The following is a 13,646-nucleotide window of genomic DNA, read 5'->3' as shown; positions in this document are numbered from 1 at the left end:
GAGTTAGAAACATACCAGGGGACTCCGATTTAATCCCATCAAGGTGGCATGTACCAATGCCATCTCACTATTCCAAGTGATCAATTTCAGTTCACAATTGATCATAATGAAAGGACTAAGAGTCAAAGGGAGCACATAAACAAGTCTAGTACCTGCTAAGACTAACCGATAGAATAAATAAAGGGGAGAGTGATCCAACATGGGAAGCGAGATACTCAGCAGACTCATAGAATGGCGGATGTCCTAAACAGCACTCTGGCCTCAGAATCAGCCCTAAAGGCATTCTGATCTGGCTGAAAAGCCCATGAGAGTATTTCAGGCATGGAAAGCCAAGACACTCTGGCAAAAAACAAACAAACAAACAAACAAAAAACCCACACACACCTAAATGAAAGATCTCTGTGAGTGAGATCCCAGTGGAAAGAACAGGTCTTCAAAGAAGGAGGTACCTTTCTCTGAAGGGAGGAGAGAACCTCCACTTTGACCATGGCCTTGTCTGAACAAGATAAGAGTCGGAGAACTCAAGGGGCTTCCATAGCCTTGGAAACTCGTGACTGGTGCATAGGGAGATTACTGAGGCCATAAACAGGAGTGTCAATTTGTTAAGTCAACAACAGGAGTCACTGTGCACTTACTCCTCATGTAGGATCTCTGTCCTTAATGTGCTGTACATTGAGAAGTAATGCTATAATGAGTACTCAAACAGTATATTTCACTTTGTGTTTCTATGGGGCTGCAAACTGTTGAAATCTTTATTTAATGTATACTAAACTGATCTTCTGTAAAAAAAAAAAAAAAAAAAAAAAAAAAAAAAAAAGAAGAAGAAGAAATTATCAATTCCCAACTTGACCCTCACTGGGATTAAACATGACAATAGGTCCGATCTGATTTCATCATCATTTAAAAAATCATCTATTATTTTTCACTTTATGTTTCTGTGTGGGAGCAAACTGTTGAAATCTTTACTTAATGTATGCTAAACTGATCTTCTGTATATAAAGAGAATTGAAAATGTATCCTCATGTGAATGGAAGGGGAGAGGGAGTGGGAAAGGGGAGGGTTGCGTGTGGGAGGGACGTTATGGGGGGGGGAGCCACTGTAATCCATATTCTGTACTTTGGAAATTTATATTCATTAAATAAAAGTTAAAAAAAAAGATCATATTGAATACCAAAGAGAAAAAAAAATTAAAAGAAAAAATAAGAAAGGAAGCAAGAGGGTGTGTGGGAGGGAAGGTAGAGTTGGAAGTATCATTGTGGTCTTAAATCTATATATATGAAATACACAATTTTTTTCAATTTATGCAATTAAAATTTAAAAACCTGAAAACCAAAGAATTATCAAGGACATCTTGAAAAAGCATTCTATAGTCTTTCTGTAAATCATTAATGTATCACTGCCAATAATTTTGTGAAACCAAAGTAATGTTTTTACTCAATTTTGCTCTTGTTTGGTATTTTATTATTTAATTATAATATTTTTAACATTATATTTGCTATTGAAAACTCCACTCATTATGTGAATGAGTTCAGACCTATTTGGCACAGCATTTTAAAGGCAAAGTAGAAAATAGGTAGGCAGGGGAGTTGAGAACATTTCAGTTGATGAACATAGTGCAATTATGACTAGAACCCTAATATACAGAGCAACTGCTAAACTAAAAATATAAGATGAAGCCAGATAGTGGAATTTTTTTTTTTTTTTTTGGACAGGAAGAGTGGACAGTGAGAGAGACAGAGAGAAAGGTCTTCCTTTTTTTTTTTTTTTTTTTGACAGGCAGAGTGGACAGTGAGAGAGAGAGACAGAGAGAAAGGTCTTCCTTTTCAGTTGGTTCACCCTCCAATGGCCGCCATGGCCAGCACGCTGCAGCCAGCGCACCATGCTGATCCGAAGGCAGGAGCCAGGTGCTTATCCTGGCCTCCCATGGGGTGCAGGACCCAAGCATTTGGGCCATCCTCCACTGCCTTCCCGGGCCACAGCAGAGAGCTGGACTGGAAGAGGGGCAACCGGGACAGAATCTGGCACCCCAACCGGGACTAAAAGCCGGTGTGCCGGCGCTGCAAGGCAGAGGATTAGCCTATTGAGCCACGGTGCTGGCCTGATAATGGAATATTTTAAATTGAAACAATTATTGAGAAAAATACCGAGAAACATTGGAAATGTTATCAATTGATATTTGAAAGCTGAGCAAATTCATCAAAACCCTGCTATAGAAAACTATTTTGTGCTGAGGTATGGGTTTATTTGAGACAGGGAGAGTGAAAAAACAAAGATACAAATAGAGACAAATATTAGCAAAAACAAATATGAATATGATAAAAGGTTCTAAGGACATTTTGGTCAAGAAAAGCAAGCAAGAAAACGAAAAAGTTCAATAATGCAAATAACTCATAGGGCTAAGAGAAGAAATAAACCACTTCACCAGATCCATCCCCATAAATATTAACCCATTGGTTACCTTTCTCATTAATCAGTTATTTGTAAATTTTTCTACTAAATTTACTAGGTACCATCACTGTTTTGAACTTCTCTATGTTTTACAAGCATTGTATGACTCTCAGAGCGTTCTTCTACAAAAGAGAAATGTCACATTAAAAATCATATCAGAGACTGGGGCATCTCATCAGATATTCTTGGAGTTCCATGAGAAACATCTTATAAAAAAAATCAGTATTTTGAGCATATGCTTACAAACTCCTTTCTAAGTGAAGAGTGGGTGTATAGCTACTTAAGATATTAACACTTTCTATGACTCCAAACCCGTCTTTTTTTTAACTCTTAGATTACTGGGGAACTCTGTTTCATCGCCAATCCAAATTTCATGTGGGTTCATTTATGTTACAATAGCTGGAACAACAAACCAGCTATACTCTGCATAGTAACTTTTGAGTCTTTTCCACGCAGATTACTCTCAAACCATGACTACTTATGAGAACTCCAGTGCACACACAGTGGACAGTATTTCTACAATTTCCAGACATTCTTGTAACAAAGATAAAAGGTGGCAAAGCAACAGAAACTGTTCTCCTGGCAGATGCTCATTTGGAATTCGGAATTGATTTTGTTACAAAGAGAAAAAGCAGAGTCTATCTAAGGATTGTAGTATTTTTTTTTTTAATGAGAGAATTAGTAATGCAAGGGAATAAAACTGGCTGCTGGCAGTTATTATAAAGCTTCTGAGAAATTGATTCCTCATTAAAAACAAAAACAATTTCAATATGCCATTTAGCACAATATAAATCACAGTAGGGTGATTTGATTTGATTTGACTTAAAAACTTCAGAATTGGATGTTCTTGGACGTTCCAAGCTAGAAATCTGCATGAAAAAACAAGTTTATACTATATTATCTTTGCTAGTATAAACCAAGCATTATATTTATCATTTTAATGAGTAAAAAAAAATAGAAAATATATTTTTCAAGAAATATCAAGATACTTTTCTATCTTTATTTAAAATACTAAGATGAAAGATTATTTTATCATTATTTGGTATATTATACATAATTTTTAGATTTTTGAAGAAATTTGGAATCAACATACAAAAGGAATTTCAATACATCTGGTATAGCTTCAACTATGCTAGCAAATTCCACATAATTCTAATGTCACTCTGGTGCTTTTATAGATTCACATTTCCACACAATGAAAGGTAAGCCAGTCTGAATATAGTCCCTTTGTCTATTAGAAAATGCTGATGTATTTATCACTCAGTGTTATTCTTTTTCCATAAAAGTTAATTTTCTGAAAGGCAGGGAAAGAGAGGAGAGGAGAGGAGAGGAGAGGAGAAAGAAGAGAGAGAGAGAGAGAAATCTGTCATCCACTGGTTTACTATCCAAATGCCATAACAGGGTCAGGCTGAAGCTGTGAAATCAATTTGGGTCTCTCATGTGAGAGGCAGAGGCCCAGACAGCTGAATGATTACCTTGTATTGTGCATGTTACCAGGATGCCTGGATCTGGGACTTTTACACAGGCACTGATATGGGATGTGAGCATCCCAAGCAGTGTCTCATCCACTCTTACAAAGGCTTGTCCTTGGTAATGTTCTTTAAAAACATCCTTAAATCACATGAAAAAATATTCAAACTTGGAAAATCAATTTTACAGTGAAGAAATGTCTTGGGCTCTCGTCCTTATTAGAGATGCCTTTTCTGTTGTAATACATTGTATCATATGGTCTTAGCATGTCTTATCACAGCATAATGAAACAGATCATATGATCAGTATATGTGTTAACAAGAATGTGAAACTTGGATTTTCAACAAAATATATACAATAAATAAAATTTGACTCTATCTTATTAGTAATTCAGTGAAAGTGAATATATTAAACATATTGAGTTTAGTTCCCAGTAGTCCATTTTGTAAACAACTCTGTACCATCAATCAGAAGATATCTAAAGTAAATGGCATTCCTTTATAACTGTATAAGACTATGAAGATAATGTAGATACATTTAACTTAAATATCATATATTTTAATGTGTTGAGAACTCTGCAGAAATCTATTTATTTTGCTTCTTTTCAAGCAATTCAGAAACATTACAGACATTACTAAAATTTCTATTGTACAAATATGGAAATATAAACAGATGTATGTCAATTTGGCACTCTAAAGATAATATATGGCAAATATAAAATGTTTTCAATATTACCTATTAAATATTTTAATTATTATTTAACATATTCATTATATAACATGCAATAAAACATAATATATATTCTATTTCACAGATATCCTCTTGAAGTTTTAATGCTAATGAGATCTTTTTAAACTATGCCAACAAGCACTTTTTTATTTGAAGATTTAATTTATTTATTTGAAAGACAAAGTTACAGACAGAGGAAAAGATAGAGAGAGAGAGAGAGAGGTCTTCCATCAGCTGGCTTATATCCCAAATAGACACAATGGCCAGAGCTGAGTCGATCTGAAGCCAGGAGCCAGGAGCCAGGAGAGTGGCCAGGCACCCATATGGAATGCCGGCACTTCAGGCTGTGGCTTTATCCTGCTATGGCACAGCATATGCCCCGCTAATACCACCTCATATTACAGCCTACCTGAGCACAGAACACCAGAAGAACAAGAATGTTTTTGGAAGCATGAAAGAAAATGTGAAACTTTAGACAAAATGAGGATTTAGACATTAGGAGACAGATGGGGACTGGCTACAAGTTGTAAGTGAATCTGTTGCAAAATATGTTCAATCACTCATGAGCAATAGGACTCAATACTGAATTTCCAGTTTGATTACAAGTAGCTCTGATCTGGGATTGCACTACAAAACATTTTACTCCTTACTAAAAAGATAACAAATATGAAGAGTATTGTCATTATTGACTTGCTAATGCAGTAATGTTTCCAAAGGTAACTGGATATTCTGAAACTAAAACATATTCAAAATGTATTTGAATGTCAATTTGTTAGCCATTCTAAAAAGTTATTACAATAACAGCTATTTTAAGAAATAACTGTACAATTTTAAAACCTTCAAAAATGAAATTGGTTTCTTGTTCCTGGAACAGTACATATGAATATCCTGACTAGTTGGTAGGCCCGTAATGTGACTCAATGCATGTGGTCTCTCCATTTATGTTTTTACCATCCACTGTGATGTTGCAATTTGCTCTACTCTACTGAAAGAGTAGGAGAATGGTATCTGGTGCTTGAAAAAGTCAACCTAGAAGCAACACATCATTTTCACACCATCTATTTTTTTTTTCTTTGCCAGGCAGATTTAGACAGTGAGAGAGACAGAGAGAGAGTTATAGACAGTGAGGGAGAGACAGAGAGAAAGGTCTTCCTTCCATTGGTTCACTCCCCTAATGGCTGCTACTGCCGGGGCTGTGCTGATCCGGAGCCAGGAGCTGGGTACTTCCTTCCGGTCTCCCATGCAGGTGCAGAGACTCAAGCACTTGGGCCATCCTCCACTGCCTTCCCGGGCCACAGCAGAGAGCTGGACTGGAAGAGGAGTAACCGGGACTAGTACCCGGCACCACAACCAGGACTAGAACCCGGGAGAAATATCATATGTTCTCCCTGATCGATGACAACTAACCAAGCACCTAAAAGGAAACCTGTTGAAGTGAAATGGACACTATGAGAAACAATGACGTCATCAGCCCTTGTCTTGATTGTTGAGAAACAACTTACTATTTTATTCCTTTTAGTATTTTTGTTGTTGTTGTTGTTTTGTTCTACTTAATACCATTGGTTGAACTCTGTAATTAATACACAATTATTCTTAGGCGTTTAAAATTAACAGAAAAGTGATCTCTGTTAAATCTAGGAGTGGGAATAAGGGAGGGAGGAGATATACAGGTCGGCACATGCTCACCTGGACTTACCTCCAATGGTAGAGCTAGAAATGTGCCAGGGGATTCCAACTCAATCTTATCAAGGAGGCATGTACCAATGCCAGCTCACTTGTTAAAGTGATATTTTTAAGTACATAATTGATCAAAAAGATAGGGTAAGTGTCAAAGAGATTTCACAAATAAGACCAGTGTCTGCAAATAATGAAGGATAGAATTAAAAGGGAGAGAATGATCCTGCAGGGGAAGCAGGACACACAGCAGACTCATAGAATAGAAAGGCCCTAAACAGTACTCCGGCCTCAGAATCAACCCTTGGGGCATTCGGATCTGGCTAAAAGGCCCATGAGTCTCACAGGCGTGGAAAGCCAAGACACTGTGGCAAAAATGACCTGAATGAAAGATCTCAGTGAATGAGATCCCAGCAGAAAGAACAGGCCATCAAAGGAGGAGGCACCTTTCTCTGAAGGGAGGAAGGAACCTCCACTGTGATGTGGTCTTGACTAAAAATGTTCAGAATTGGTGAACTCAAGGGGCTTCCATAGCCTCGACAGCTCATGGCAAGAGACTTGGGTGATTACTGACGCCATAAATAAGAGTGTCAATTGTTAAATCAACAACGGGAATCACTGTGCAAATGCTCCCCATGTAGGATCTCTGTCCTTAATGTGTTTTACTATAGAGTTAATGATAAAACTACTAGTTGAACAGTACTCTATATCTTGTGCATATATGTGGGTGCAGTCTGTTGAAATCTTTGCTTAGTATATACTAAGTTGATCTTCTGTATATAAACATAATTGAAAATGAATCTTGATGAAGAGTGGGATGGGAGAGGGAGTGGGAGATGGGATGGCTGCGGGTGGGAGGGAGGTTATTGGGGGAAAAGCCTCAACAATGCAAAGGTTGCACTTTGTAAATTTACATTTATTAAATAAAAAAGGTTCATTTTCAATTATCTTTATATACAGATCAATTTAGTATATATTAAGTAAAAATTTCAACAGTTTGCACCCACATGGACACAAAGTGTAAAATACTATTTGAGTACTAGTTATAGCATTAATTCACATTGTACAACACATTAAGGACAGAGATCCTACATGAGGAGGATGTGCACAGTGACTCCTGTTGTTGACTTAACAAATTGACACTCTTGTTTATGGCATCAGTAATCACCCTAGGCTCTTGTCATGAGCTGCCAAGGCTATGGAAACCCCCTGAGTTCACCAACTCTGATCATATTTAGACAAGGTCAAAGTCAAAGTGGAAGTTCTCTCCTCCCTTCAGAGAAAGGTACCTCCTTCTTTGATGGCCCATTCTTTCTGCTGGGATCTCACTCACAGAGTTTTTTTTTTTTTTTTTTTTTTTTTTTGCCAGAGTGTCTTGGCTTTCCATGCCTAAAATACTCTCATGGGCTTTTCAGCCAAATCCAAATGCCTTAAGGGCTGATTCTGAGGACAGAGTGCTGTTTAAGATATCTGCCATCCTATGAGTCTGCTGTGTATCCCGCTTCCCATGTTGGATCATGAGAGAAAGACCTTCTGTCTGCTGACTCACTCCCCAGATGGCCGCAACATCCAAAGCTATGCCGATCTGAAGCCAGGAGCCAGGAGGTTCTTCTGGGTCTCCCACACAGGGGCCCAAGGGCTTGGGCCATCTTCTGCTTTCCCAGGCTATATCAGAGAGCTGGATTGGAAGTGGAGCTATCAGGACTCGAGCTGATGTCCATATGGGATGCTGGCACTACTCAAGTTTGAGTAGATGCCTCGAGGAACAACAACAATGTTCAAAGAAAGAAATCAACCAATAATTTAATATGTAATATGGATAATATTGGGAGGTATATTTCAGTCATAAAATCTAGATTATTTTCATTTAGGAAAAACAAGTATTGAAACATGAAGTTTCAATATCAAAAATCTTCCTAATTATATATCCCTTATTCTGTCATCCTTTCTGGAATAATATGCACTGCTGGATGATCTTTGTCTATTTGGAGTTTAAAGCACTTCTGCCATGAAATGAAAGGATATTCAATCACATCCATGTCATTGTTATTAATGGGTATGTCAGACTACCTTGAAATAATAAGAGAAATGGTTGGGTCAAAGTTCAAAGATATCTTTACAACTTGATTGAAGCATGGCTGATTAAAATAATGGGTAGGTTCAACACAAATTCTATGAAATAACACATTTTTAACATTATTAAGATTTAGCATAAGACTGTAAATTCAGGTTTAAAATGTACTTACTTCTATGAGTATACATTAAACTACTCAAATTCAAATTTGGTCTGACTTATGTGTTCCCTTTAATAATGTTTCATATATATTCATATACTCATGTATACATATAATGCATATGTGTACACAAGCAGTTTTAATTCTGTTTATTCTATACTTTGATAACATGGAGGAAACTTGCCAACTTAGTTAATAAGAAAACAGTCCTTTGATATAACAGAAAGCACAGATGTCACTTAAATCTTAGAATATTTCTAATTCAGACCATTTATTTTTCTTGGTGATTTAAATGTTTTTCTTCATTTAATTGAATAAAATGGAGACAATACATTATTGCAGTGTTTTGCATTTTATTGGAATAATATTGTATCCCTTGCTAATTTGAAGTAAGTACATCTGTGTATCAATGAGTTACATAAGCATACATATTATATGTATATATGTATTGCATGTACTCATTTATATTTACTTATACATCTATGCGTAGTATTAAATTTATGGTTCTTACATATACTTCCATGAACATACTTTTTTTTATTTTTTTCAATCTCAAAGTGATTTTTTGGTGATGATATAAATTCTTAGACAATTTAATAGTAGGTCTTTCTTACAAGTATTTAATTATTGTTTTTCTTTCCAGTTCTTCTACAGAATGAAATATTCACTACTGAGAGACTGTTCTCAAATCTATACCAATGACATATCCCATGCATATCTTATCAATTTTACTACCTTGTTCATTTGGGCCTGCAAAGAGGTTCTCTGTGATAAAAGTGCAAATATGAGTACGCAACTCTAATAATTCTATAGCCACAATAATGAGCAATGTTGTGAAAAGTAATCAGGAAAAATTACAGCAATATACAGGAAGAAATAAAAACAGGCAATGGAACAAAGCCTTGGATTATGTTTAAATTATAACTCTATGTAGAGATTAGGCTGTATATAGGGCTTTCCGTCGGTTGAATTAAAAGAGGCAGTGTACATTTTCCTTTATGTTTAACCTATTTTGAGTTGTTTTCCAATCATGTTTTTGAGAAATTGCTTGGAATTTGAGTCTATTATTTTTATAGATTTAAATTTTTTAAAAAAGCATATTGAGGAGCCACGGTGTGTGGAAAGAATTCTTCCAGGCATAATAGCACATCTTTTAAATGCAATTTAATCAGCCAAATCTATGTGTGTCTATATGCTTACACACTCATGGATACGCACATTTATTTTTCATGCAATATCACAGGGAAGTACATAAAATGAGTAAAAAGAAAAAATAAATTTAGGAATGAAAGACACAGTAAACTTTCTCATTGTACTGGGAAGCAGAAATAAAGCAGTGATCAGTGGGTCCTTAGTTGTCTTTGGTATTGATTGGCTGACAAATGTCCCAAAGATTGATTTGGATGAATAGACAGTTTGTCTGTGATTTGTATAGCCTGAAAATCTCTAGATTTGCTGAATAGAAGTCTGACTTGAATCACCACAATGAAGAGTTACAGTTCTATAAACAGTTACACACTTAAGCTAGTTTATAGGCTAAGAACACCTTAAATTAAGGGTATGCTGAGACTCCTTGAGTTAGAATCCTGCTACAGAGCCAAAAATTTATTACTGCATATCTGTCAAGACTTCTACAAAGACTATACACATAAGACCACATATTAGAGTGACTACACATTTGGAGAAATAACCAGAATTTTAAGGTTTTTGAATTTGGCATCTTCTGACACGGGAAAAAAAAAGCCATGATACTTAGTGGAACTTTTGGTTATTGGAGGCAACATATATATTGTTGAGAAATGCATTTACCAATTAACCTCCAAAGTAATCTTTTTTTATTTTGAGATGGAGATGGGGGAAGACAGAGAGAGAAAGATAGCCCCTATCTGCTGGTTCACTCCCCAAATGTCTACAATGGAGGGAGTTGGGGCAGAGTGAATCAGGTAGCTGTGAACTCTGTCCTGTCCTCCCAATTGGGAAGCAGTGACACAGTCACCTACAACATCACTTCTGCCTCCCAATATGATGCAGGAAGCTGGTTTCAGAAGCCAGGTTCATGTATTCAATCCAGGCTCTCCAATATGGGATGTTGTGTCACAACTGGCATTTTAACTGCTTGACCAAATGCTTATCATCAAAGTTGCCAGTTTACACAGGACTTATAACAAATGAATATGCATACAATTGACACTATGTTCCATTAAAATATTCTGCCACATGGTAATATGGCCCACAAGATCCAATGCTGCTAGAAACATTTTTGGTAGAATAGAAATACTGCTTGGAGCCTTAGTCATCTCCTTAAATATTTGCAGTAAAGCGATGCTTTACTGAGCAGATAATAAGCCTTTTTTGAAAAACAGCTTCTTGCTTTTTGTAGACCTTGGGAGAGACCAAAAAAAAAAAAAAAAAAAACAAACTTGACTATGCAGTATAAAGTTATCATTATGTGACCTGAGCTTTTCAGCCTGAATTGGATGTTCATAGCCCACCAGAAAATCAAGAGATTTCTACATGGCAGTGTCTCATGGTTACATGGAAGTGGCAGATACAATATTAGACTTGAGTAGGTCTTCAAGTAGTAAGTAGATTGCAAAACAATGTGGCCCAGATACTCATGGCCTGTCCTGCTGTGTTGCCTTCACCTGTCCATCTGTATCTGTTGTGTCAGTGCAGTTTCATTGAGCATTGGAAGCTAATTGTCAATGGCTCTCTTGAAATTACACATTTTTTGGGCAAAGACAGACTATTTTTGTTTTACTCTGATATTGAAGGATATTTATTTAGCAAAGATCCTAGGAAGACAAAGATCCTTTCTCTATCTCTCTCTCTCTCTTTCTCTCTCTCTCTTGCTTTCTCCCCCACTCCTATCCCATAGCAAATGGTGGGCTTGACTACAATCTAGTAGACAATGACTCTCTCCAGCACAAAGAGCAGATAGACCTGCTGGCCATTAAAAGAAATTTAGATTTCAGAAACATAGGTTTTCTCTACTCTAACACAAACTGTTTCATAGGCAGGCCTCATCTACCCTGCTGGATATGATGACTCTATGATTATTAGGGCTCAGGAAAACAGCACAAAGGTTGAAACTCTGGCTTTTGCTTTTCTTGTGAGAACGGCTTTTTGAGGAGCCAGTATTCTGAAGTCTCTCCCTAAAATACATCAAAGAGTAGTAAAGTACCTTGTTAGTTTGCAAGCTGAGTACAATTTCAGATTAGCCATAGTTATTAAGAATTTTGGAGATATGGATGAAGTGATAACAGAGGCATGGATTACTGGAAGAGGAAAAAACACAGAGTTTTGTTACAGGATATACAAAAAAGGAAAATTTCATTCAAAGTAATAACTAATGTCATCCAAGTGACAAGTGGGCAGTTATGGTAAGGGACTCTCTCCCATGTCAATTATTGGATGGTTGAAGTATAAACACGAAGAGTTAGGATTAAGACAAGGTGGCCAAATGGCTTTGATTGTTGTCCTTTCTCCTTCAGGATGGACAGAAGTATGTCATTATGACAACAGTTTGTTCTATAGGGCAAACTAAAGACAACTGGGCTATAACTGTTAAGATGTTCCCAAGGTTGAAGCATATGATATCAGCAATGAGGATGTATGGAGATCTGAGTGGAAGCCATTAGAGTTTTGCTTCACTGAGTGATATAAACAGCAGCTCACAGACCAAAGCCTTGCTTCCTGACATGGAGTGGCTTTCTCACTCCACATTCCTGTCCCTTCCTGATAATCTGCCCTGTGGGAAGAAGGGAGAGAGATGCTTAAGTGTGAGGACAAGGCTTACAGTTAAAATGTTTTCAATTATAATTGCTATAAAAAGATCAATTTATGCTTGATAACTGCCATGGTTGCTAATAGCAACCATGCCTTTTCTGTTTTTCTTTGGAAGTTATGTGTGCATAACAGTGTACATATGGATGCCAAGTTAGATTGATTCTGTATCCTTGTAACTCATATTAAATTATGTTTTATGCATGTCTTTCCTTATAATATTACTTCCCTAGGACTTGTTTTTGAGAGAATCTATACAATATTTGGATGAGGAAAAAATGAAAAAGCTGCTATTTTTAGGGTTGGAAATCAGTATCAAATCAGGCTCTATGCAGCTCTTACAAATTATCATCAGTCATCTGCTCACATTGGTATTTATGTTAGTAAGTCCTCTAGCTTCCTCTAGGTTACTGTTTTTATAACCATTGGATTAGTCAAAAGGCAGAATATTTTTTATAAAGATTTATTTATTTGAAAGTCAGAGTTACACACACACACACATGGGGGAGGTGGCCTTCCATCCACTGGTTCACTCCCCAATTGGCCACAAAAGCTGGAGCTGCACCAATCCGAAACCAGGAGCCAGGAGATTATTCTGCGTCTCCCATGCAGGTGCAGGGCCCAAGAACTTGGGCCATCTTCTACTGCTTTCCCAGGCTATAGCAGAGAGCTGTATTGGAAGTGGAGCAGCCGGGACTAGAGCCACTAGCAGCTCCTGGCTCCTGGCTTCAGATTGGTGTAGCTCCGGCCGTAGGGGCCATTTGGGGGATGAACCAATGGAAGGAAGACCTTTCTCTCTGTCTCTCTCTCTCTCTCTCTCACTGTCTAACTCTATCAAATAAATTAAAAAAAAGAATTTTGATAATTAACATACTATTTATAGGGGTATTTTTATGTTAAAGAAATGTTATTTTTCAATTTTATTTCAAATTAAAATGTCCCTTTTCTAATTTGTGCTTTCATATAAAATCTAAAGAATTCGTTCATGTAATATAATCAAAGCTTTCTATGAACTCAGTTTTCTTCTCTCTCTCTCTCTTTTTATTTATTTGACAGGTAGAGTCAAATTGGCTGCGCTGATCTGAAGCCAGGAGCCAGATGCTTCTTCCTGGCCTCCCATTTGGGTGCAGGGGCCATCCTCCACTGCCCTCCCGTGCCACAGCAGAGAGATGGACTGGAAGAGGAGCAACTGGGACTAGAACCCGGCACCCTTATGGGATGCTGGCGCCACAAGTGGAGGATTAACCAAGTAAGCCACGGCGATGGCCCAGTTTTCTTCTCTTTTGCCCACTACAACAGTGATGT

This window comes from Oryctolagus cuniculus, chromosome 9 (genome assembly GCF_964237555.1).
Source record: "Oryctolagus cuniculus chromosome 9, mOryCun1.1, whole genome shotgun sequence".
NCBI classification, from domain to species: Eukaryota; Metazoa; Chordata; class Mammalia; order Lagomorpha; family Leporidae; genus Oryctolagus; species Oryctolagus cuniculus.
Note: the sequence above shows the minus strand (reverse complement) of the source record.